This window comes from Pseudopodoces humilis, chromosome 13 (genome assembly GCF_049639895.1).
Source record: "Pseudopodoces humilis isolate 2021_Gansu_Grassland_sample_001 chromosome 13, ASM4963989v1, whole genome shotgun sequence".
In the NCBI taxonomy this organism is placed as follows: Eukaryota; Metazoa; Chordata; class Aves; order Passeriformes; family Paridae; genus Pseudopodoces; species Pseudopodoces humilis.
This window is the reverse complement of record NC_142212.1, coordinates 13110318-13135263: the sequence shown is the minus strand read 5'-3', so window position 1 is coordinate 13135263 and position 24946 is coordinate 13110318. Positions and strand designations below refer to the sequence as shown.

General features: G+C 37.2%; 1 protein-coding gene across 2 annotated transcripts in view; it reads left to right on the top strand.

The window, feature by feature from the left end:
• The window catches only part of FHIT (fragile histidine triad diadenosine triphosphatase), a 538519-nt gene that overhangs the window by 170616 nt on the left and 342957 nt on the right, over positions 1–24946 (top strand). The gene's annotated exons all lie outside the window — the stretch shown is intronic.

The window sequence follows — 24946 nt, the reverse complement described above, 5'->3', positions numbered from 1 at the left end:
TTTATTGAACTTTTTCTTCTTCAAGGGCAAGTGTTTTCCTCCTTTCTTTGCTGACAGGCTTCTCCTGTTTGCCATCTTCACTGAATTTCTATTCCTATGTCCTTGTCCTTTTTTAGCATTCAGGTCTGTAAACACCTGTCTTATTGCTGTTGCATCTCTTCTGGAAGTGCTGTAAGAACATTGTCCCATGTGCTCTGTAAATATTGGTGGGGAAGGGGAGAAAAACCTTACACATCACTCCTTTTGCAGTGGGCAGAAAGGAAGAGATTTCTTTTCCAATGCAGTATCCCTATTTTCCCTTCTCTTTCTTCAAGCCCATTAATGAAAGACAGATGCACTTTCTAGACATTGGAAGGGCAGTGAGTCTCCAGAACAGCAGAAGCCAGAAGAATGAGAATCTCCAAGTAGTTTTTGGCCTTTCCAAACAATTAATAATGCTCAGAGCGTGTCTTTGATAATTTCAGCTGGAAAAGCTTGTTTTAGTATCATTAAGCTGAATTGTGCTAAATCTGTTGCCTCTTGGCAGATTGTAAAAGGCTTTATGGAAAATTTGTCCAACATTGCTGTGTATGCTTCCAGCAGGTTGTTACATGGCTTTGATGGATATGGTACAGGTAGGAAAAATCACCACAACATCTGGGAAGGCAAGAAAAAAGGCAGAGATACTTTTCTGGAAGAAGGTGACTAGCTAGAGGTGCTGACAGATGGTAAATAAACAAACTTGTCATGTGATTTGATCAACTAATTATGGGTTTGGACCACATAATGTTGTGATATCTAGCCAAGACCAGTCTATATTTGTAGCTGATTTGACAGTACCTGACCCTTTGACTCAACATAATCTCTGTTGTGTAACTTCTTCCACCTCAGCAATTATGATGGAGGAGAACACTCCTCCAGTTCTGTCCCTGACACTGTTGTCGTAAATACTGTCACGATGATATCAACGTGAATGTCGCTATCAAAGGAGGAACCGAGATTTGTCTTGGTGGAGAGGATATAACTTACACCCATTCTGCCTGAGACAATGATGGATTGCTATGGAATGTTCAAATAGAAAGAAAGCTTTTATCAAGTCATGAAAAGCAATGTGCTGGAGATTAATAAGACACAATGGGGAGGGAGAACAGGCATCAGCAGAAACCTTGACTGTCAGAAAGTTCCTGAGAGTAAGAAGTGCAATTAACGTATTTCTAGCCTGTTATGCCTTGTATTTTTAAAATTTAGCAGATAAAACCAACACTGCATTATAGGACAAGAGTTCTATGCTTGTGGAAAAGTACTATGAGATGATTAATAACCATTATTGAAATTCCTAAGAGTCTTTGACATCTGGGAAATTAAGGCCTGAGGGACTTCATCGCTGAGCTTTGCAATTCTAAGAAGTACGCAGCATTTTTTACTTGTCTTATTGATGGTAACAAATTAGACTTAATCCTGATTTATATACTTTTTCTGAAAAATCAAGACTTAACTGAGTTTTTAATAAGATGCACATATTACTAATGAAACTTGATCTACTTAATTTAACATGAAGAAGAAAACCAGACTTTTCTCTGGTAGGCTTTAGCATTCAATAAGGCTAATGGTAGATGCCAGTTTTTGGGAGGAAGCAAGTAATGTTTATTCAAGCCACTTGATTTTCCTGCAATTTATGGGATATGATAATTGCTGCAATTTTAAGATCAAAAAGCCATTTCTATTCATTTGAACACTAATGTCTTTAGGGGCTTGGGACTTTCTATTAATCCAAAATGTACAAAGGCTTAAAAAAAAATATATCCCAGATTTTAGCAATGAGTAATGAGTTTGAAGGAGTGCATGAAATATGATGGTTCTCTGTGTGAAATGAATATCATGGAGAGTTGTATCAGTAGGGGTGAATTAGCCAATGAATTGCCAATATTGGAATAAAGAAATCTATCTGCTGTGCCTCAATATTATGGATTGGAAATGGAGAGAATGTATGTATATGTATACAAATATGCAATTAGAGAATTTAAAAAGCTATTATTGAGGAAAAAGTATTAGAATATCATAAAAAAGTTTCTAATTCTAATGAATGAACTCTTTAACATGCTGGTAATGCTGCTTCATTTGAATTGAAAATAAAAGATGATATGAAAAGAATATTCCCCAAATGGCATCCATGGACTAGAAATAAATGCAGTCAGCAGAAGAACTGTATGTTAATCTTTGTGCTTTCAAGAGTCTGTGTTATAAAATGTCTCTTCATTTGTATGTCACACTGGAGCAGTGTCTGCAGCCTGTTCCTGAGTGAGGCTGTGCCCAGTGAGGCCACACTGGGTGACAGGGCGAGGTCAGGCTGGTCACACTTTCTGTATCTGATTTGATGGCAATAGCTGTGGCAAATGCTTTCTCCTCAAGATGGCTCAGAAGTTTTGTCAAGCTGTGGCTTGTGCTCAGGGCAGCTTGTGCATCTCCTTGGAAAACAGCTGTTATGCTGTGGTTGATCCAGTCTTCTCTTCCATGGTGGTTTGCTGTGTGATCTGTTTGCAGCTGGCACAGGGCAACCTCAGAATCACAGATCATTCACCTGCTGGCACTGCACACAAGTGTCTTCTGCCCTGGACCTGGTGCTACTGACAGGCTCAAAGTCTTCTTCCAGGAAAGGGGTCTGGACAGACACGTCCTTTTTTTTTTTTGCCTCCCACTGTAATGACAGCATAGGACTTTAAGGGTTCAGTTAACTGGGTACTTTAATATTTTAATATGCAAGTTCTCACATTTTGAAGATAGCTGAGGCATTTTTTAGTGCCATAAGATTGGGGGGGGCGCTGGGAGGGGGAAAGGAAATCCTTGGAAAGAAACCTGGGAGGAAGAGAAACGTATCTGCTAGGCAATTGGAAAGGCTTCCTACTGAGAAGCAACATCTGGCACGTGTCATATTTTTGATAAATTTTCTAGGAAGCTGTGTCACTACAAAACAATGGCAAATGGGCTTTCCTAGGTATAAGAACTTCCTTTCCAGCTTAAGAGAAAGCCTTATACTCCAAACTGAGGTAAGAAAGAACAGCTGGTAAGGTTTAAAATTTGGTTAACACAAAAAAAGAGGAAAGAATGGGTTCACTTCCAACAGAATGCATCCAAAGATTTTGGCTGGTATGTAATACCATTTTTCTGAACCACATGCAATAATTGAAAGAACGCATATTTACATTTTATAAACTCAAGTTACTGGTCCATGTTTCCTTAGTTACTCTGATTTAAGAGGGTTACATATGGCTGATGTTTAAAGAGAGTGAAGAGCAAGAAAAAGCATATAAACAGGTGATTCTGTGGTTGGTGTTAATTTTTTTTTATAGAACCCAAAATGTGATTTTTGGAACCTAGAAAGAAAGGCAGATAAAATGCCATTTTTATAATTGAATTCTCTCCAAAGAACTGTGCCAATCATGCAACTGTTAAATTGCTATTACCCAAGATGAGCAATCAAGTTCAGTGGCTTATTGAATTATATCAGTTGACTGAATGATTAACTTCCCAGTTTTGTTACCGGTGCATGGTGTAAAGAGAGTGTACAAATAAAAAAATCAAAGCTGCCATAGAGTTGATACATTTCCTTATTTTTCTTTTGTGAACTTTATTGTAAAGAGAATCAGGTAATTTTAACTTGGAAAGTGTAGTGGAGAATTTTGGGAAGAGTTAGAGTGTTTCTTGAATGCAAAGAATTTTTTATTCTCTGGTGGGAGGCAGCTGTTCTTTAGAAAACCAACACAGAAACTTTACCCAGTAGGTTTCTTGCTTTCTCTCCCCCTTTAGCAGGCAAAGATGTACAAAAATTAAGTCTAGGAGTTATTTTTGTTGCTACTGCCTTATATATGAAATAATAACACCTTTCCTTAGACTCCTTAGCAAAGTTGTGATCAAGTAAAGGCTGTGCTGCAGGGTGTGAAGAAATGAAGGAGTGTTGAAATCAGGAGGTAAGTCACAGCCCAGATTTCTTGCTGCCTTGTGGTTTCCTTCCGTGCTTGTTCTCAGAGGATTCCTGCACAGGTATTGAACTGAAAAGCTGCAGGTATAGAAGCCATAAAGCACTTCATGGTTTTTGAAATTGGAAGACATTTAAGATCAGTTTTATTACCTTCTGCAATTCACTTTAGAACGTATTTCTGTAGTGTCATAGAAATATTTGAAAAATATCAAATGGAAATTAAGAACTACTGGTGCTTGATTTTGCAATGTGTATTTTCTAGAAGTTGAAAACAGCTCAGCACTGGCTGTTCATGGCATTCTTTTGGGGAGCCAAGATAATGAGAAACACATAAGGAAGAGTCTGGAAATTTTGCCTTTGGATGTTTTGAATGATACTTCAAGGGAGTTTTTTGATCTTGTGCCTTTTAGGAAGATGTGTGGCATTGGTCCCCTGTCTTCTCTAACCCTCCACACCCCTCAAAAATTTTCAACAATAAAACACACAGCAAAAATAGAATTTTCAAGAGCTGACTGACCACAGAAGAGATTTTTTTTTTTTATTGGATGCATTTTTATATGGTGTTTTAAGAAAATAAGATATATCCCAATAAAGATAATTTTGTAAACTGCTGGGAAATAATCACACATATCCTTTTTGTGTTTGTTTTTTTTTTTTTTTTTAATTATGGTTCTAGCATAATTACACATACTATCAATTAAAAGGGGGAAAAATTACTGGAATTTTCAGGGCTGCAACAAGGATGGAGAAATGAATGAATGACTATTTCTACTGTTTGCAAGAAGTCTTAAATATGAACATTTCAGGTGAAGTCACATCCTTCAAAATTAAATGTAGAAACCTTTCATCTCCTTAGGAGCCATAAATCCATACAGAAAGCACTTCCTTTGTGAGCAGGGTTGAAGACACATGCACAAAACCAGCAGCACAGGCAGTGAGTGGGATTATGGATTTATAAGGTAATGACCTAAGAGACCTATTTTAATATGGCTAAGGAAAAAAGTAAAGTATAATTTCCTTTATCCTCTCATAAGAGTTTAATTAAAGGTTTTGTTTTCTTGAGGCAATCCTACTCCTGGCAGTGTGGTAGGAGTAGAATAAGTTTGTGTGAAACTTGCATGGTAAAAAGGGCAAAATCTTATACATTTTTAAAATGATTAGTTTTTGGTGTTTTTTTCTGGAGTTGTTAAAACAAATTTCACTATAAAAATTATCAAGCATTAAAAACTCAGAACATCTCAAAATCTGCCATATTTTTTAAAACCAAGTTACAAAAATCTCATTTGGGGAAGGAAATCCCATCTATCACAATACTTATTTTGATGAAATGTTTAGCTATTAATGGAAATCTAGAAGAAAGAAATTAAAAAAAAATTGATGACTTAAATAATGTGATAGCAAATTACACCACACTTTCTTTTTAGGCAGGGTTTTTTTTTTTTTTGTAGTATTATTGACTTTATTGTTGAAATTAAAGCAAGCTAACAGTTTGGTAGTTTGAGCTCTGAGCTGTGCTGCGGGTGGAATGAGTAGGTTGAGGGAAAGTGTTTTTTTGGTTGATTGTGTGGAAAGCCACACATTTCTGATCAAACTTCCTTTAGTTTACTGCTGTTTCCCAGCAGTACAAATATATGATGAGCTCACTTTTTATAGGTTTCTGTTTGATTGCTGGGGTCATCTTGCTGTTGGTGGTGAAGTGCTCAAAGCGTCATTACCGGTCAGGCCCAACTGTTGTGTTACCGTAAAGGGGCAAATCCCGGGACACAGTGATCAGCTCCTTGTTAAGGCTGGCAATAAGGTCTGCAGAAGGCTGGATTCACTTCCCAGCTTTGACAGTAACCTCCCTATTCTTTTATCTTTGTCTCAGAAACTCAGGAATGGCAGTGCTTTTCCCACAAGGCTGAGCAGATGTTTTCTGATCCCAAAATGTCTGGCATATGACACTGCAAGTAGAATAGGAATGTGAATACTTGTAAGATGCTCTGACATGCTTGTTGCTACCTACGTCATCATCATTATAAACATTCTTAAATACTGGGAAAAAGCATGATGCATTTAAAAATAGCATGGCAGACAGGACACTCTTTCCTTCAGCCAAAACAAGATCAGAGAGATGCAGATTTTTAACTACCTTGTGATTCATTCCCAAAGCCTAATATTAATAGTACCCAATATTTCGTAATTTGTTCAAACTTTTCTTTTAGAGAAGAGAAAATTATATGTGGGTGCCAGATAAGTTCTGCTGCTCACTGCAAAAGTGGAATGCTCTGCTTTGTATTGCCCTGGTTAGGTCATTTCTTCTTCTTAGATCCATATGGTACTCTTTAAAAATTAAAAATCTTCCTGAAGAATAACTTTTAAAGTAAACTTTCACAGATGGGTTTTGGTAAGATGTCAACAAACATGACCTTTCAATCTCTAGTGCAAATGGCAATAAAACCCGAGCCTATCTAATCTGCCTGCAAATAGCTGTAGCTTCACTGATCTAGTCTAATCAAAGGAACAAGCCCACAGGGGTTTAAAGGATTTCTTGCTGTTGCTGCAGCCATTAATTTAATTGCTAGAGTACAGTGAACTCTCAGAGTACAGTAAATGTTTGGATCTGCAGGGGGATAAACAGCTGAACCCTTGGAAATAAAATCTAAAGCAAATAGGTTTTTCTCTGCAATTAGTGTTGTCTTAGTATGTTTTAAAAGCAGGCCCCAGTAGAGCTGACATGAGTTATCATCTGCATTTCCATGTGATGTAGCACTGGTTATTCCAGCATGTCCTGCGGTAACTCCAGTGAGTTTCCTGCCACTGCCAAGTGAAATGCTGAGCGATAACGTGTGGCAGTAGTGCACGTGGGGGTGGTAACACTCATTCCATTTTCTGCCTGGCTGCTGCCATCCTCATCCTCTTAAAATTATAGTTTCCATTCTGAGATGCTTTTCCCCCCCAAGGATGAATTTTCAAGGTGCTTCTGTACTTTTAATTACATTTAAAGGAAATTACTATACAGGGCAGTGCTTAAATTATTATTGGAATGTAAAAAACTCATGATATGGACAAAGATGACTTCTTGAAAAGGCTTTTAACTGTTCAGGTCTGAAGTGATTCCAGATTGAGGAAGGTGTCTGAATTTTAGTTTTATGTGGTGCTTTTCAGGGCAGAGTTGCCTTCATTTCAGTCTCAAAGATATTTTGCTTTTGGTAATAATATTATTAGAAGTATGGCTTTAGCAATTGTTGTATAAGGTGTCTTTTTGTTTTAATCAAGAACTGAAAATGAATGTTGTTTAGAGGAAAAATTATTTCTCTGTAAAAGTCTGAGCAATTTACTGGTCAGCAAAGTTGGGTGCTTTCCCTTTTGGCAATGCATATTCCCACTTATGGAATGATGAATCGATTTCATTTAATAACGAGAATTGGCTTGAGGCAAAGCCAAGCTAGAATAAAACAAAAGAGATCCTTATTGGGTTAGAGTTTAAATTGCCCTCTACCCACTCTCCATCCTAGCCCTAACACAGCTCCTTTAGTTGCTCTCTTGCTGGCAGATGTAGGACTGGGGAAAGTCACTGTCCAGCCTGAGAGGGTCATGGGACAGAGGAGGGTTGTATGAAGATGCAAATGTTCATCATAAAAATAGTAGAATTTAAAATAATTTGTAGATGGAAATTCAGAACTCCAAGTACAGTCATAGATTTTTAAGGTGTTTGTGTGAGATTTTCAGATATTTAGATGAGCAAGGACTTATATTCATGACTCTGAATTCTAATTAATTGGTGAGTAATAAATACTGAAGATTTAACTCTAGCTTCTAGTGCTGCCAAATATTTAGGAGAAAAAAAACTTATAATGATATTGTTGTAGTGAGGAGCGGAAGAGTATAGGATTAAGGAATTTATATATATGCTTTCTTCTTGATGGAAAATTGAACACCCCCTTTTGGTTTCCCATTGACAACCACAAACCCCACTGGCATTTTGTCATAATGAAGGACAGGCAGTTTAGTGCTTCCTCCCAGCTACACAATGTCATGTGGGTCATCCCTTGTCATCCCTTGCCATGTACCCTAGGCAATTTTATAAAATGTATTTTTCACTGGGCTTGGGTAATCCAGCAGAATTATTAACGAGAAGGTTAAAAAAGCCCTCTACAAATTGACAAGTTTATTTATAGATCAAATGTGACCACTGAAATGCAGGAAATCTCTAGGGAAAACTGTTATTACCTGCCCCTAACAGCATGATCCAAATTAGAGTCTTTTATAAATGTACAATTGAAACAACCCCTGCCTTGCCCATAGAACCTCCCCTGTGTGGAGCCCTCCATTGATTCAGGCACGTTTTTCTTTAATGCAAATGACTTTCCAGTGTGGTTATTCAATAAGCAGCATTGCATCAGCAGGTCCCAAAGTGGGGCTTGGCAGCCTTTTTTGCAGCACTGTGCAGTTCTCAGGGGCACATACTTTGCGCATCAGATGTGTCACACTTTCTGTTAGCAATGTAAGAGCTAAGGATAGGCTTTAAGCAGAGTTTAGGTGCTAGAGATACAGCTGACTATCCAACAATTTCAAAATTACTTTGGCAAATATTAATTTTAAATGAAAATCTTTTGTAGTTCTGTCTGACCACAGCCAATATTTCTAAGAAGAGAAACAAACACGAAATATGATTTATGCCAATTGGTGACTTTTTAATCCGTAAAGTGTTCATGCTTTTTGTTTGTGTTGTGCTGCTCCAGAAGGGAATGAATTGCTATATGCTGGCATTGTTATCTAGGACTGCACTATCAATGTACTTAAAATCAGTCAGGTATAGAAGTAAGAGAATTCCAACAGTGCCCTCAGTTTTTTTAAAAAAGGTTTGCTCAGGCATGCGGTAATTAAACTGTCCATGACCGCATGTAATTACATCATTATGTACACAGTCCTGTTTCTGTAATTTGGATCATTGGAGGGCAAAGTGTCAAAATCACTGTAATGATGTTTAATTCCATTTTAACATTTCCTAGGGGAATTGCTTTGAGTTTATTTTCAAACCACAAAACTTAGGAAACCTCTTGAAGTTTGTTGGAATTATGTAAGTTACAGCTACTTTTCTGAATTGGTTTGATCGTGCAATCATTAGTTGCCATACCTTCTGATCTGTCTCTTTGATTCTAACAAACAGGCAACACTTAGAGTAACCTAGTTCTCCCAGATTTTCTCAGTACTTTTAGGAGCCTGCATATGGGTTGAAGTGATTTAATTTTAAAACAAATACATACTTTCATTCTTACAGTTTTTAATCACTTTGTAGAAGTTTTATGTGTTATTATGGCTTTTTGCAATGAAGTACAGTATACGAATTGCCATTGGACTCTTTATTTAAATCTGTAAAATAATCTAGTGTGGATTTTATTGTTCATGCTGTGCTCTCATTAGTTCTGTTTAAAAAATGAGAGGGGTGTATTTAAAAAAAAGGGTGTATCTTTGTATCTTGAGAGCTGTAAATATACATGTGGGTTTTCCCCCCCTCAGTTAAGATTTCTTCACTTTGCAGAAATGTTTTCAAAGTAATTATATTCCTAGAATAATAATTCAGAAGGTTTGTGATTAATTGCTACTGTTCTGCCATTAAATCTCAAGATATTTAAAAACACTCTTTCTTATAGTTGTATTCATCACATGAAATGAGTAACTGCAAGGTATTTTAATAGAAGATTTAATCTTGGTTACTTCTAAGAGTCTGACCATTGAATTCAGTAGGCTTTGAATCAAGATGTAAAATGGGATAAAGAGCTGCACTGAATCTTACTTGGACACGAGGTCAAGTCTCTGGTCTTTCAGTGACCAGCTTTGGTGCTGAAAAGATTTTTGCCTCTTCCTCCCTCATTTTCTCTGTTTCAGCAATAGTGACACTATAATCACAGTCGCTGAAAGCTCCAAGAACTCGGATTAGTTTCTGAAATGACGTTGTGGAAGAAGTGGCAGTTTCTCCATGGATGATAGAGTGTGCCTAAAGCAGCAGGAGGGCTAATTAGGCAAAATCTAAGCCTCTGTGTCTCCTTTTCTCCGTATATACGAGGGCAGAATAATTGTTCCACTTCCCACCCATGTTTTTAAAATGCACTCATTAAAATGTAACCTTTTTGAGACAGACTCTCCCTTATTATGCATGAAGCATAATAAGGAGCTATTTTTAGTATAAATAATAGATAAATAAAAACATTGTTTGGGTTTAAAAAATGAATAAAATTAGTTAATTTCTTAAGCAGACACATGCTTACTCTGGAAGCCAGAGAGATATTTTGAAATTTTCATACAAAGGTTTTCTTTTTAAAAGTGCATAAAATACCAGTTGCAGTTCACATTGAGAAGAAAAGTTATCTAACGCCAGGTAGCTTGATTCTTTCAAGAGCACTGAAAGCTCTCCAGAGGTCCCTCTATAATTGGCCTCTTGGGATGTCTGCTTTGTTTTTTGTGTAGTGGACAGGGTGAGCATGATGCCCAATTATTAACTAGCACATGCCAACAGACTAATCGCGTTTAAAAAAATCTTGATGCTTTTCCCAGGCTTAATAATAGTGTCTGTTTGTTATATGTTGGCTCCTAGGGACAGAACCTGGAAGTCAGGAGTGCTATTAAACTAATTACAACACAGACCAAAACATGGTCTTGCCCCAAAAGGATGAGAATGCAGAATATACACAAATTATATATAGTTCCTTTAATAGCTCTGTGTATGAACAGTAAAATTCTGTTTGTCCCTGCCCTGTCTATTTTTGGAGCTTTGCACATATAGAGACAGGAACTGAAAGAAAATTACTTTCCCCTACCAGATTTGAAAGGTAGGGACAAACCAGTGCTTTTGGAATGACAATTTATTGTCTAAGTGCCAGGAAGATGTTATTCATTTACTAGAACTCAGCATCAAAATGGACAAGAGACACTGCTGGACAAACAAGTCTTCCCAGATTCCCTGTAAACATACTGTAAAATGTCCTAGCAAGTTGTTAGATGAGAGAGGATGGCAGCTTTCAAATGCCAGGGAATCACTGAAATGCCTATTGGCTACAGGAAGGAAAATGAGATAGCATGGGCTTTTAAAACTTGGAAGGGTTTTGACTGCCAGGCTTGGAATAATCAAAGAATTTATTTCATAGTGAACATACTAGACATATAAGAAGGCAAGACATCTTATGAAGACTTTATAAGGAATATTTAGCACAAAATGAGGAGTAGATAAGCCAAGTATCCCAGGAAGAGCATAATTAGGAGAAAGCCAGCAGTCTAAAGACAAACAATTAGAAACTGGCATACATCCAGCTGCTATAAAGTCAGATTATTTTAGGGCAAGAAATATACCACTGTATACTGAAATTGCTGTCAGCTTATCTTAAGCAGCAGCTTGTATCCAGGCAGTGTGTGGTGTTCTGTTCTGAACAAACAGAAACCATATCTCACTGGCAGAAGAATCAAAGATAAATTTGTGTGTGAAGGTGCTACTCATCAGGAATTATGTATTTCAATAGACAAATTCTTCAGGATGCTGATACTATATGTATTAGGGGGAGAAAGAGAGAATTTGGGGGTTAGACAAACACCTACAGCTACTTCAAGAGTGCACTTTGTAAAAGTCTTGAAATGCTCTCTGAGAGAAGATCTTGTTTTCAGTAGTGTTACCTGGCATAGAGTGAGGTCTTGGTCAGGTTTTGAGGGAGCTGTCAGTAAATTTACACTATTTCAAACCATATCTAATGAAATATGTACTCTTAGTGCTTTCAGAGAGAAGTTCATTATTCACTTGAAGAACAAGTTCAACAACATGAAAGCATCTCTGTCCCTCTCTGCTGCTTCCAAAGAGAGCTTCTGGTGTGATGCTTCCAAATATATTTGGCCTTTGACCTCAGAGTAAGATTGACATTGCTCTTCATATTGTCAAGAACCTTCTTGTGTGGCTGTGGAGAAGGTGAGAAAAGTTATAAGGATGTGGTTTTTCAGCTGTGTTTTACAGGTAATAAAGGCTAACATGCTGCCCCCAGTAGTGTGCCATAAGCTTTTGCTGTTTTTTTTTTTTATTGTATCAATTCTTAAAATATAAACATCAATTTTAAATATACAGAAAGGTGGCTGAAACAATCAATATTGGAGCTGTCTAGCAGTGATGGTTTAAAAGAATGGGACAAGGCGTTATGGATGTGAGGAGGCTGAAGAGAACATGATGGTTTACAAACTCTGAAAGAGGCATGGCAGGTTTGAAAAAAAGTTAAAAGCACATATTTTCCTCTCTTCACTTCATGCTGAATATCCATATCCACAGCCTTTCCTCTAGACTTTGACCTGAATGCTGCATATGGCGTTCCTGGAATTTCTCCTCACACAGCATTTCAGAGCATTAATAAATCCACACTATGCATTCCCTGTTCCCTCCACCCTCCCCCTTGTCCTTCTGTTTCTGTTCTTTGAAGTAACACCAATGACAACATTTTTAACAAAAGGTCTAAAATAGAATTGTTCCAGTGGTACATTTTTTTCTCTCCCCCTGCCCCATACCTGCTCCTCTAAGAAGCAGTTGCTTCCTGCAAAGCATGTCAGGAGCAACAAGCTTGCTGTCAGGTACCAGCATTCCCCGGCTTTGTTATTTCTGCAGCCACAGACAGCACATATTGGAAAAGCACATGCCTCATCACCAAACTGCCTTCCCTCAGGGTCAGCTGCAAGCCACTTTTACATATCTGAGCTTGTTTTCAACTTGTTTTTCATTCTTGTCATGTTTACTTCTATTTCACATTATATCCTTGCAGGTAATGCTTTAATATCTAATAGACAAATGGCCCATTCTCAAAAATTATTCCTGTATTTAAGAGTGTTTTATTTAAATATGACAATCTTATCATTGTTTTCCAAAAATGGCAACTCTACAGAGTCCTTTCTCCCAAGTCAATCTTGAAAGCTTTAATTGTAATCTCAGCAGCAGGAAACTTGTTCCAATGCAGTCAATGGAAGAGTATCTGTCATTCTATAAATCACTTTAATAACAGGGGCTTTTTCATCTTCAGTAAGTAAAGCCATTATTATTACCAGAAAAATAACACATCTTATTTCCTGGACACAGCTTGTCGTGCTGTGTGAAGTCCAAACACAACTCATGAAGACTGAAAGGAAGAGGAGCACCAGCCTTCCAAGATAACTCAATTTTGTCTGTCTCTCTATAAATACAGAAAACCTAGAACAAGACTGATATTGCAAAGTCAGTCAGGAGTTAGAGAATATCAGAATTAAAATAACTTTTACAGGTTTCTTTTTTTTTTTTCCTGTGTATACCCACCAACTCTAATTCCATCATCAAACTATTTCTTGCTTTCAGATCTCCATATCCTTCAGTATGCAGAAACAGTGGTGGAAGCTTCAGAAGCAGCTGTTGAGAGTTCTGCTTCCTTGCATGATCAAGTAAATGGCCCTAGATTTTATACACTGTGCTAGGACTATCCACAGTATCATTTGCTTTATAGACTTTCCTGTGACACTTATCAAATCTGCCCATATGTACTTCCCAAAAGTAGTGAACCTCTGCTCACACTACCTCTGCTGAGATATGATGTGATGGTTTTCATGCTCATTTCTCTTCACAGGTAGAGAAACAGAGAGTGTAAACATCAGGTAATTTAGGGAACTCAATCTGAGTCATTATTTTTCAGAGCTCTGTTTCATGTAACCTGTAACATACAAAGTTCCTCTCTTCCTTTATTTGCAGCTATGAGAACTCTGGACCACACTAAACTAAGGAATATTCAATAGTCAAAAAGCTGAAATAACTTACTTTGCACCATAACATGCAGGGTTTATTTCTGTTGCCCTTTTCTAGATAGGGTACAATCCTTCTATGCCATTCACTTTAGATGGTCTCTGTCCTTTTCTCTCATGTCACTTGGCTATCTGACCAGATTTTCCCTCAATCAATCCTTTTCTAAGTCTTCACACTTCTCTGTTTTCCTTTCTTCACCTCTTCTCTTGGTCTCTGAGCTCATAACAGGATGAAGAAGCTTAACTAATATTTTTCTGCTGCAAGGTGTACTCTTACCGCTCAGTTGAATTCTCCCCCATGGTTTGGGACAGATTTTAGAGGCAGCAGAACCAAGAATTTCCTCCGGCCAGGAGAGGTGTGGGGGTAATGTGCAAGCAGTTGCATCTCATGAGAAATGTGTGAGCAAAAGCAACTGTGGATGATTTTTAAGAACAGAACTGGTCCTTTCATTTGGCATTAGGATCTGTAAAAATATCAGACCTCAACAGAGAGAGGCTGTGTGGTGATGTATTTATTTGACTGAAGGTGTTGGAATGGCAGTCTCCAGCTGGCTTTATTGCACATCCAAATGGAGAGGGATTTTTGGCAGACGCCCAGTGAGCTCCTTCTTCCCACTGTTCATGCCTAAAGCGCAGGAGGGTAATCAAGGAAAAGGCCACCAAACCTTTATAATAGGTAAATGAAAATTACCACCATAAAGCCCACTAACCAAAATAGCCCCAAAGGTTGGTTAGATGCCATCTGCTTGGAAACAATGGTAATGGGCATTGAAAGAGGATTTAACTGGATAATGAGCCACATGCAGAAGTGCAGCACAATTTTAACAGCTCTTTGCTGAAAAACGAATGTCCCAAAGCTTTTAAAATCTTCTTCTTTTGCAATAGGGTTGGTGGGCAGTGCCAGTTCTTTTGGGTTTGAGACTGAAAGGTCTGGATCCATTAATTCAGGGACTACTGTATAAAGAATGCCTGCATTTCCAGTGAAGTATCAGGACTGTAAAGTTAAATATTTTATTACAGTGTAAAATCTAGAAATTGGTAGTTTGAGGAACATGACTAAACCGAGCATTTTAATATAGGCTTAATGTCATAACCATTCATTTGTTAAAAGGTGATAGATCTTTGTAAGCACAGTTCTGCTGGATGTGTTGTGTAATACTGTAATTGTACACGCTTCTTTAGAATTGGGATGTGAATCATATTTACCTGTAGAATAAAATAATTTGATTGGTGAATGTATACAAATAGTCCATTTTGCAAAACAGTCTATACAACAATAAAGCTTGGATTTAACCTCTTTGTTGCAGAAGGCACATTCTAGTTTGTCGGTGCATATCGGACAGTAAATCAATCTTCAGCAAAGACCTGATTCGGATTTTTATTCCTTAGCAAATTCCTGCAGTCACAGGGATATTTAATACCAGGATGGGCAGAGTCACCTGGCAGGGCTTCTGCCACCTTTCTATGTAGCCCTTTGTGAGCCTCATGACAAGCTTTGTGTTCATGTGTGTGTGTGTGTCTGTGGAAAGAAGGAAAAAGAATTCTTGAGAGTGTGTGTGTGGTAAATTCTCAAAACACCGTACAGAAAATTGGCAGCATTATTTTAATAGGGGAAAAGTTTCTGAGAAAATAGCAGTATAGTGCTTGGTTTCTGGGGTGCACTTCCAAGACCTTAGATTATATCACTTAGGGTTTTGGTGCTTGTTTTTTTCCATTTCTAAATGAGGATTATTTCTAATTCACTTGTTGCTTTGCATATTAGTTATTTAACTAATTCTGATACATGGAAAATCTAAAACTTTGATTTTATTTTCCGATTCCATAATTGCAGGAAACAAATCATACTGGGCATTTAAAAAGTAAGACACTATTTAAAATAAGTTTAAAGTAAAATTTCTGACCTTGAGTATCATAAAAATACCTGGTGACTTTACAGGATGATACTGTGGAGATGAGATGTAAAGCTTTGGGAAGGATGGGAGGTAATTGACAGTGAAACCCAAAGTTCTGCACTTCCCTCTGTTCTTTTCTCAGTGTCGTTGCCTATTTTTAAAGTGTTTTTTTGCGATTGACTGGTCTCCGTAGTGGGAATGCTGAAGAAATAACTGTGTTTGGGAGGAAGTTTAGATGATAAATTAGTTGAATGTTCATATTGTGTCTTCTAGCCCTATTCTAATCACTGCTCTAAGTGACTCTGTGTGGGTTTTTTTATCTTAAATGAGGTAGGATTGTTTTTACTCTCTGCAGATGTGATTGGCTTTCAGAAGAGCATCTGCATTTATTTCTTGCAAATTGCTAGTCACAAATTTTATCTCTCTTCTAGTTTTGCATATAAACAACTTCGGGTTTTCTTTCTAGAAAAATACAATAACATGAAACAACTTTTTGAACTGTATTGTACAAAGAAACAGATCTTTGTGAGGTTAAACAGGACAAGATAAATAAAACGACATCATGAGGAATTTTGAGACAATCTTGTATTTGCAAAAACATGTCAGAAGCATTTTTAAGTCCTCATGTTTTAAGTGCCCTAAATGCTGAACTACCACACACAAAAACTTTACTTTTAAAAATAGTCAGTTATTAACTTTGCCTTCATTTGAACAAATGAATACATGCAAGACAGAAATTAGTTTCCTACTTCTAGAACTTGATTTATTTTCAGAAGATACATGCAGTAACATTTTTTGTCTATGTGTTTTCTGAGTTAGAGCTTCTCAGTGTAAGTAAATATGTATGTTTTTCTCATTACTTGTTTTTCAGTGTACGAATTTACATATTTGTAAACTCTTGTAGTTTCTCAACTTTTTCAATAATGGCAGAAAAAACATTGCTAGTAAGTAAATCTATATAAAGCAATATTTTACTTCTTTTGCTTTAATAAGATTGTGTACACTCTTATTGAAAATTTCTACAGAATAAGTTTAGACCTTTGAGTATCTGCCAGCACTGCAGAGCATTTCAAGGAGTAGCTCTGCAAGACCTCTGCAAGAGGAACCCAAGTCTTTTCCTTGGGCTAAGTACTGTCATGATTAAGCTGAAATCCTGCTTAGGTAAAGGCTGTAGCTATTTCAGAGCCTTTGTCTCCTTCCAGAGCTGCTTTGTGTAGCTGCAGATATTGAAGTAATCATTTTAGGAGAGGGAAAGAGTAAATTCTTACTCTGTGGAGGACCCCTGGAGTAGCAGTGTGGCTCCAGAGAACAGAGTAGAGCTGCATGAGCTGTGAGACTGACAGGACTCACCAGCCAAGGGGTCTGTCATACATCTCCAGGGAGTGCAGACAGATGAGTGAATGTGGATTCCTGGGACTGTGGAAGGGCATTTTAAGTTCTGAACGTGTACCATTAAAGGGAACTGGCTCTACCTTCAACTTTTTTGAAGCTGGTACTTGTTTTCTCTTTTCCTTTCTTATAGATACCCACAATAAATATTTGATGTCAGATTGAATTAACCATGTTGTGCTGAACTGAGAAAAATGTTGTGCCATTTCATTGCAGTCTGATGGGAAAAACAAGATAAATAATGGAATAACTTAATCAAAAGCAGTTTGGGGTTCTTTAGGGTGTTGTTTGCTTGGTGGTTTGGGGTTTTTTTGGTTTGGTTTTTTTTTTTTTTTTACTTTCTAGTTTCAGCTTTCAGCCAGAAAACCTCTTATTGACACGATTCCTCCTATGGAGTCATGAACTGATTTGTGACCCAGCTCACTTGCAAAAAATCTGTTGCAATACTGAAACCCAAGATGGTTTCAGGAGCAGTGCTCACCTATTTTTTTCAGTGCTGTGTAGCAGACAGTAACAAAACCATTTAAAAAAATAAAACAAAAGGATGAAACTTGTATATTTTGTATACTGACCATAATAAAATCCGTTGCTATCAGGAAAAAGAAAGGAAAAAATAATTACTTCAATATATGAGGATGTGCAGTCACTCTAAAACATTCTCCATATCTTCATTTACCATCATTAGAATGCATTTCCAAAAGAGTGAATTTACCTTTTTCAAGCTGTGAAAGGCATTTGCCTTCATGCTTTCTTATCCATGTAAACTGTTTTATTTTGTTATTTTTGATAAATGCACATGTGTATTACTCTTCATAAAGGTCTAAATGACAAAATATGGATGCAGTTTTTTGAACTAAAATAAAATCAGCAAAATTGAAAGTTTTACATAAAAAGATCAGGGCCAAAGGAAAAAAAATATCAAATATTGGCATGGAACACTAAATACGGAATAACAGTTTGTTTTATGCACTAGAGTTCAGCAGTAAGAAATGATGCATTATAGCTTTTAAATAATTTGTACAGTTTTAGACTATATTTTAAGTAAAATCAGTATCCAGAGTCACAGCAAGCGTAAATAATTGTGCTTCCATTTACCTTGAGATATTTTTATCATCTGTCAAAATGGCCATGGAAAAGGAGAGCTGGTCACAAGTAGAATGTTTTCCAATGCAGGGCTGGATGTGTTGGAGATAATCTCCAGAGCTGTGCAGCATCTGATGTGTGGCTGAAGACTGGAATTGTTTAACCTACCAGTTTACCCTAAAATCCATCACAATAAAGAAATGTGTCTACAAGAATTGAAAACTCTTTCCTCATATTCTGTATGCTCCGTTTGGCGTTGAGCAGCAGAAGGTGTTTGTGGTTTGCATGTCAGTCTCTCGTGGGCCTGGCAAGAAGCCACATGCAAGCTGATGCATCCTGAGCCTCAACAGAAGTGATAAACAATCAAAATAAACCAAAAAGTGCCTCTGTCTGCACAAGCAGCTTCTTCATGTAGAAGGCAAGTGATGAGTGGTGACATTTCTCCTCACTGTGTTTTTGCAGCAGTTCCATTGGTTATAACCAGGCACAAGCTGTGATAGGTATCGAGTACATTCCTTGTTTTCATGTCCTGGGGATGCCTGTGGGCAAAAGAGAATATTTTCTATTTTTGAGTTTGATTGCTCTTTTGCTGCTTTGGGAATATGAATTGCAACTGCAAAATGAGGATTGTGCTGTTAAGATGAGCAGGTATGTCTTTGAAAAAGTGCTGAAATTTTAAAGTGAGCAGGCTGAGTTCTATGAATTAGATGATAATTTGTTTCTCTTTTGTGGATAACTGCAGCCATATTCTCCTGGGTTGTTTTCATGCCTTTGTAACTAGTTTTCCTTCTTATTGTCTTCCCAGACAGTTTTGTCACCTTTGCTCTCAGTCTATGACTTTTCTAACTCTATGATCCATTTAGCAAAATATCTATTTTCCCTGATAGATTTTGATCCCATTTAGAACTTATCTATCTGCTACAGAAAGGAGAAATAACCTTGTTTTCTGTAACACACGTGCATATAACAAATTGTATGTTCATTTATCTTGTCCTGTAACACTTAGGTGTTCCAGTGATGTTAGAAGCAGGTTGTGCCTGCTCTGCAGCAGGTCACTTCCAGCTGCTGCTTCTGCCTCATGGAACAGTTCTATTTCATTACCAGCTTTCAGTGTTGAGACAGGGGTTTGGTTGTTTTTGGTTATTTTTTTTAACAGCTCCTTTGTTTCACAGCTAGATTTATACCTTGTGTATTTTCTGTGCCTGATATGCACGTGATTTTCACTCAGGTAAAATAAACATACTTGATTCTCCTTAGCTTGCAATTCCTCTCCTGTTGGCCCCTCTGAAACCCAAGCTTTGAAGAAATGACATGAAGAATACACAGAGCCAGTGGCATATGGGTCTTTTCAAAGATTGAGGCTGATGCCAGGGAGTAGCAGGTCATCTTCACTTCTTATTTTTGTTCCTTTTTTTCCCTCCCTCAGCAATGTTTGCAGTCCATTTTTCTACCGCTTTTTCTTTGTTCTATTTCTTGTAAGGCTAAACCAGCCTGTCCAATAGGTTACAGTAGAGTTTCAGTTCCCATTGCATTGCAAAGCTGCTGTGAGATGAGCTGTGAAAAGCTTCCAGCATTCCCCTGGCTGCCAGAATGAGTTAGGTAGCTCTGATACTCTATAAATGATGACTTTCAAACCTGTGAAAGGTAATGAGGGTTCTTTTTCTGAAAATTAAAAAACTTGGCAACATAGAACCATATTTCAGACCATCCTTGTAGTTTTTTCCTGCTCTTTAATTAGCTGTATTTACTAATGAACTGTGCTTTCTTTCTACTATTCTTCCTCCAACTAAATCAGCATGGTCCTTATTAGTCTTTACTTTCTTTGAAAGCAACATCTATCCTCTACATTTTGCCATTTTCCCTTTGTTGTGTCACATCTACAAGTGCATAAACTTGTCATGCTCCCTAATCAAAAGCAGAATTTAAAACCTTTTCATTTAGTAGAATATATAAATTTATTTTTCTCTCTTTTTTAAACATTCAAAATATGTCTATTTCAGGTAATGTGGAAAAATGAAATTCAGGATTAAAAGACAGCTTTTCTGGCACAACCAATTCTTGCTTGTTTCTGATATGAATTCAAGTTAAATATTGCCCATAAAATTGCTGCTTTGTGTTTCTCTTACAGAGGCATAATAATGATGAAAAAGAGCTTTCTCTATTTGTGTATTACCGCTATGGACTGTTTCGCATCTGTGTATTTATAGAGACATACATGCTGTGCAACAATTAATATTTTCATAAACATGAGGATAAAAAGAAGAGTTTGCTATTATTCTGAATCAGGGATTTTTGGATACTTGGCAGCTTTTTTAAAGTATCAAATGAAGAAGACAAGGACTGCTGATCCCTTGGTCAGGCTGGCTCCTGCAGGTGTCTGAATGGGAAGCTGAGGCTAGGATGTGAAATAAAGATTACATTTAGACTGATGACATGATAATTTCACTTCTTCCACTAGAGCTTGAAATTGCATCTTTTTATGTTTCTATGATCCATTATTTCTGAAAGGAACACATGTCTCGGAGCATCCTGCACTGTCAGAAAAATCTTGCTGGAGGTGTGAAATGAATCTGTGCACTGTCTGTGTTTGCAGACAAACTATAAAATATTTCTTTCCTTTACTAACTGTGGGCTGTAAGCATGGGAAAGAGGTGTTCAAGTTTTGAAAGGAACAGCAAATGTTCTGTAATTAAGATTGCCACTATTATAATAATAAAATAATAGTAACAACAACAACAATAATAATGTAATTTTTAATCACAATTCCATATCTTGATGTGATACTAGAAAGGGAAAATTAGAAATATGCTGGAATAAAGACATTGCCTGTAAGGGATGAGGATGATAACAAGTACAGTGCTGATATAGCTAAGAGACAGAAGTGTTTTCAGAGTTGTTAGTAAGTATATGGATATATCATATACTATGGAAAGCGGGAAAATATAAATATTAAACTGACTGAAAGTGACAGTCTGAAGAATAGAAAAATATTTTGATGACTTTAATATTGACTGCTGTTAGGAAGCCTAGAAGAAATACAAATACATATGGCTTTGTGATAGTGTGATTTATTTTGTTTCCTGTGTTATATCCTTGCATATGCAGTTCTTCCAGAAAAAAAAAAAAATTGGAAAAAAAGATCGAATACAAGTAATGATTTTTAATTTATAGAATAAATTAATTTTGTTTAACTGTTTTCATTTAGTAGGTTTAAAAAAATCTGTAATTTCAGAAAATTAGAAAATAGTTTTCTTTAATACAGCAAAATTAAGTATGACTGTAGCCACTTTATTCTTTTATCCTTCCTTATAGTCAATTTTAACCAGTTATTTCATGGCCTGAAAAAGGCATGAAGAAAGGAAGAACAGACAGTCCTGATTGTGGCTGGGCTGATTCCAGTGGTATCACGGGGATGGAATACATAAAAGGAGTAAGAAGAGATAAAAGTGATTGGATATGACATTTAGGAGACTAAAGAAATACTAGAATAATCATAAGCAATGTAATGGTTGCAAGAAGTGAAGTCTTTCATTAGATCAGCTTATATGCTGGGGAAAAAAACCAACATATTTTGAGACAGAAGCCTGTTTTTAGCTCTTAGTTGTGGTCCACTTACTCTCGCTGTGTCTTGACAGACTCTGCATGCCCTTCTTCCTTATTTTTTGCAGTTTCATTCAACTTTTAGTTTTGTTCAGAGCTCATCTTCAGTTTCAGCCTTAGGAAGTGTGGTGGCTGGTTGGAATAAATACCTCATTATAAGGTGAAATGGCTGCTCAATTCCTGATTTGGTAGATATTTATTTATTTTCCATCATTTTTGTATGTAATGTCTTAAAGTTCACAAGAGTGAAATTTGAGAAATTTCTTGTCAAATGCAGAAATTCCTTCTATCATTAGAGTGAGACAACAAGTTTTGTCTTTAGAAATTTTGTGGCTCACTAACCCTAAATGATACCAATAATGGAGTTCTAAACCTCTCCTCTCCATGTGAGATACACTTGTATAAAATGCTGCTGAAACATTATAACTTTAGTCTTATTTGGGCTGTGGCTCCGGTGATTTCTGTGCATAGTGTCCCACTATTTTTGTTCGTGAAAAATACAAATATGGTAGATTTTCATGTGGAATGAGGCACGTGGTACCCAGACACTTTTGCATTTGGGATCTGCACAAAATCCCTTTGCAGTCTGGAAGAATGCAGTACAGTCATTTGTGCAGCGTACAAAGAGCTGCATGCACTTGTGATGTGTGTGAAATGCACTTGTGAAGCTCCCATTAAACATTTGCATTGCACAGTATAAGAAAGTTTCCAATATAAATCCCTAGGAAATAACATCGGTGGATCTCAGTGTCCAACTGCCCCTGCAGGGCAGTGGAGGTGATATCAGTGCTGCTGATATCCTGAACCTGTGCCCTGAGGCACCAACACCAGACAAAAGATGTGGAACACCTCATCTCATGGCCCATCGCCTCGGGTGCTTATAAGATGGAAAGCAATCTGTAGGGCATCTCTTGTGATCAGAAATCCAGACTACATAACAGAAATCAGTGTTTGTTAGCAAACACTGTTTCTGGTGTCCCAGAAAACATAGTAACCACCAGAATCTCTCAGTTTGTGGATTATAGGGGTTATTGGTAGCAAAGTGTAACATAAGATTGTTTTTAGATCTTGAACAGTACTAAAACTGGTGTGAAAACTGTTAGTCTAAATAGTGAGTGTCAAGTTTACCTTGCTAACAGCAGAATTTATATTATGTATCTCTGTTGCACTCAACACTGAGAAATAGTGCTTCTTTCGGTTTATGTTAGGGAAATCATGCTTGCCAAAGCACAGAATTATGAATTTGAAATTAGAACATTTTCTGTTTGACTGCCATGACATCTGTTTCAGCTACTTCAGTGCACATGGCTCCAGTTTATTGCACATTCTCTGGAAACAGTTTTAAATTGCAGGGCAGGTGTGTATTTTGAGCATTTTATGTCCTGTTGTAAGGCTTTCCCTGCACACATCTGACACTAGAAAATAGGTCATATACAGGTGGCACTGGTACTTTGGATAAAAGCTTTAGACCATTGCTTTCTGGAAGACATTTTTTGGTGATGCTTAACGAAGACCTTGTGAGAGGAGACAAATATGTAAATGAAGTCAACTTTCAGACCTCTGGGATTGTTACGGCATGAGTTACCCTTAACAGTTAATTAGCTGGGGCTGTTAATCAAGTTTAACAGTTGTTGAGTAATGAACCGAGACAGGGCATCTGCTGTGACCTGCCTCTCACTCTAATCTGGTTAGGGAACCTAATGCCAGATGGAGCCCAGAATGCTTTGTAGTGACATCCAGCATTGCACTTTCCTGATGCTTCCATCAGTGTTGTGACATCAAAGAATGGTGACTTTGCAACAGGAATACATAAAGAATCCATCCAAACTTCCCAGAGTGGAAGCTATTAATGAATAGGTTCATTTTCTTTACTTTAAAAGCATTTCTTTTCTTAAGTTGAAGGAGCAGTTGAACTTTTGTCAATGTTTATATCGGTTTGCCTTCTAAAACGTAATGAAATCCATTTAAGAGTGCTGCTTAACTAGGATCCTATAGAGCACTGTTGTCAAAGTGGTAGGAAATTATAGTTTCAGCATGTCATTTCCAAGACCTCTTTGCAATAAGAACTTTGCAACTTCCTATTATGTATTATGTTAAGTGATTTTGCATATTTAAGTGATCCAGGCTTTGCAATCCATAGTCACTGAGTAGCAGCTTCAACACTTTGACCTTTCTATAAACTCCTGCCTTGACCATTAAGCTGCCTGTTTTTCCCAGCATTCTGTCCACAAAGTGGGCAGTGTCAGCTTGGAGTGTGAGGCCACGTTTGGAGCTGGCTGACAGGATTGATTGTTAGAGCACCCTTGGGGCTCACTTTGGGTCAATCAGATCATTCAGAGAAGGGGAATCCAGTGCTGCTGAGTACGTTCTCTGTTGTGTCAGAATACAGAGTGATTTCCCATGTTTTCATCTTTTTCTTTTTTTTAATATCACCTTGCCTCAATTTACTTTCTGTACCCTTTACATCTCTTTCCAACTTTTATCCGAAAGGAAAAAGTAACCCAAACTTTAATTTCCTTCCTCTTACTAGATTAATCAGAGATGCTTCAAGCAGGAATGAAGGCTGAGTCATGTTGTGAATATTGCAATTCTGTGATTCTAACCAAGCCTGAGGCTTTTAGATCTGTTTTGCCATTAAAGGGAAAAACCTGTGTAATATTGTATCTGTGACCATTTTGTTCCAGAGCTCTTTTATAATCTACTTCTGCTGGTCATTCTGTATCTCTGTGATCAAATTCATAGCAATGTTTCCAGCTATTCACTTTTTCAGCACAGCATGGACTTGTGTATCCAATAATTAGCATAATGCATAGAATAATTGTGTTTATTGCAAGTGGATAATTAAAAGTTGTAGCCAATGTTCCTGGCAGAAGAAACAGCAATATTTCTTCTGTTGGCAGTGTTCGACACGTGTCTTTTGATAGTTGTGAGAGATTATGGTGCTCTCGTTTATATAGGACTTAAAGTCTGAGATTTTGATTATAGATCCCTGAAATGATCACAGGAATTAGAAAACCTTCTGCAATATTTCCTTTCATGAAAAGCAAAATTCAGATTCAGTGGGCTTGGCAGGCAGTTCCCACTGAGCTCAGGAGATTTAGGTTATCACCCAGGAAGTCAGGAAAAGCTCAGTAGAATTGATAAAGCAAAAAGTGAGGCGAGAAACAAGCCCAGAATAACATGGGAATTCAGAATGAGGGAGATGAAGATATCACAGAACTACAGAGAGAGCAGGAGGAAAATTGGATACAATCAGAAA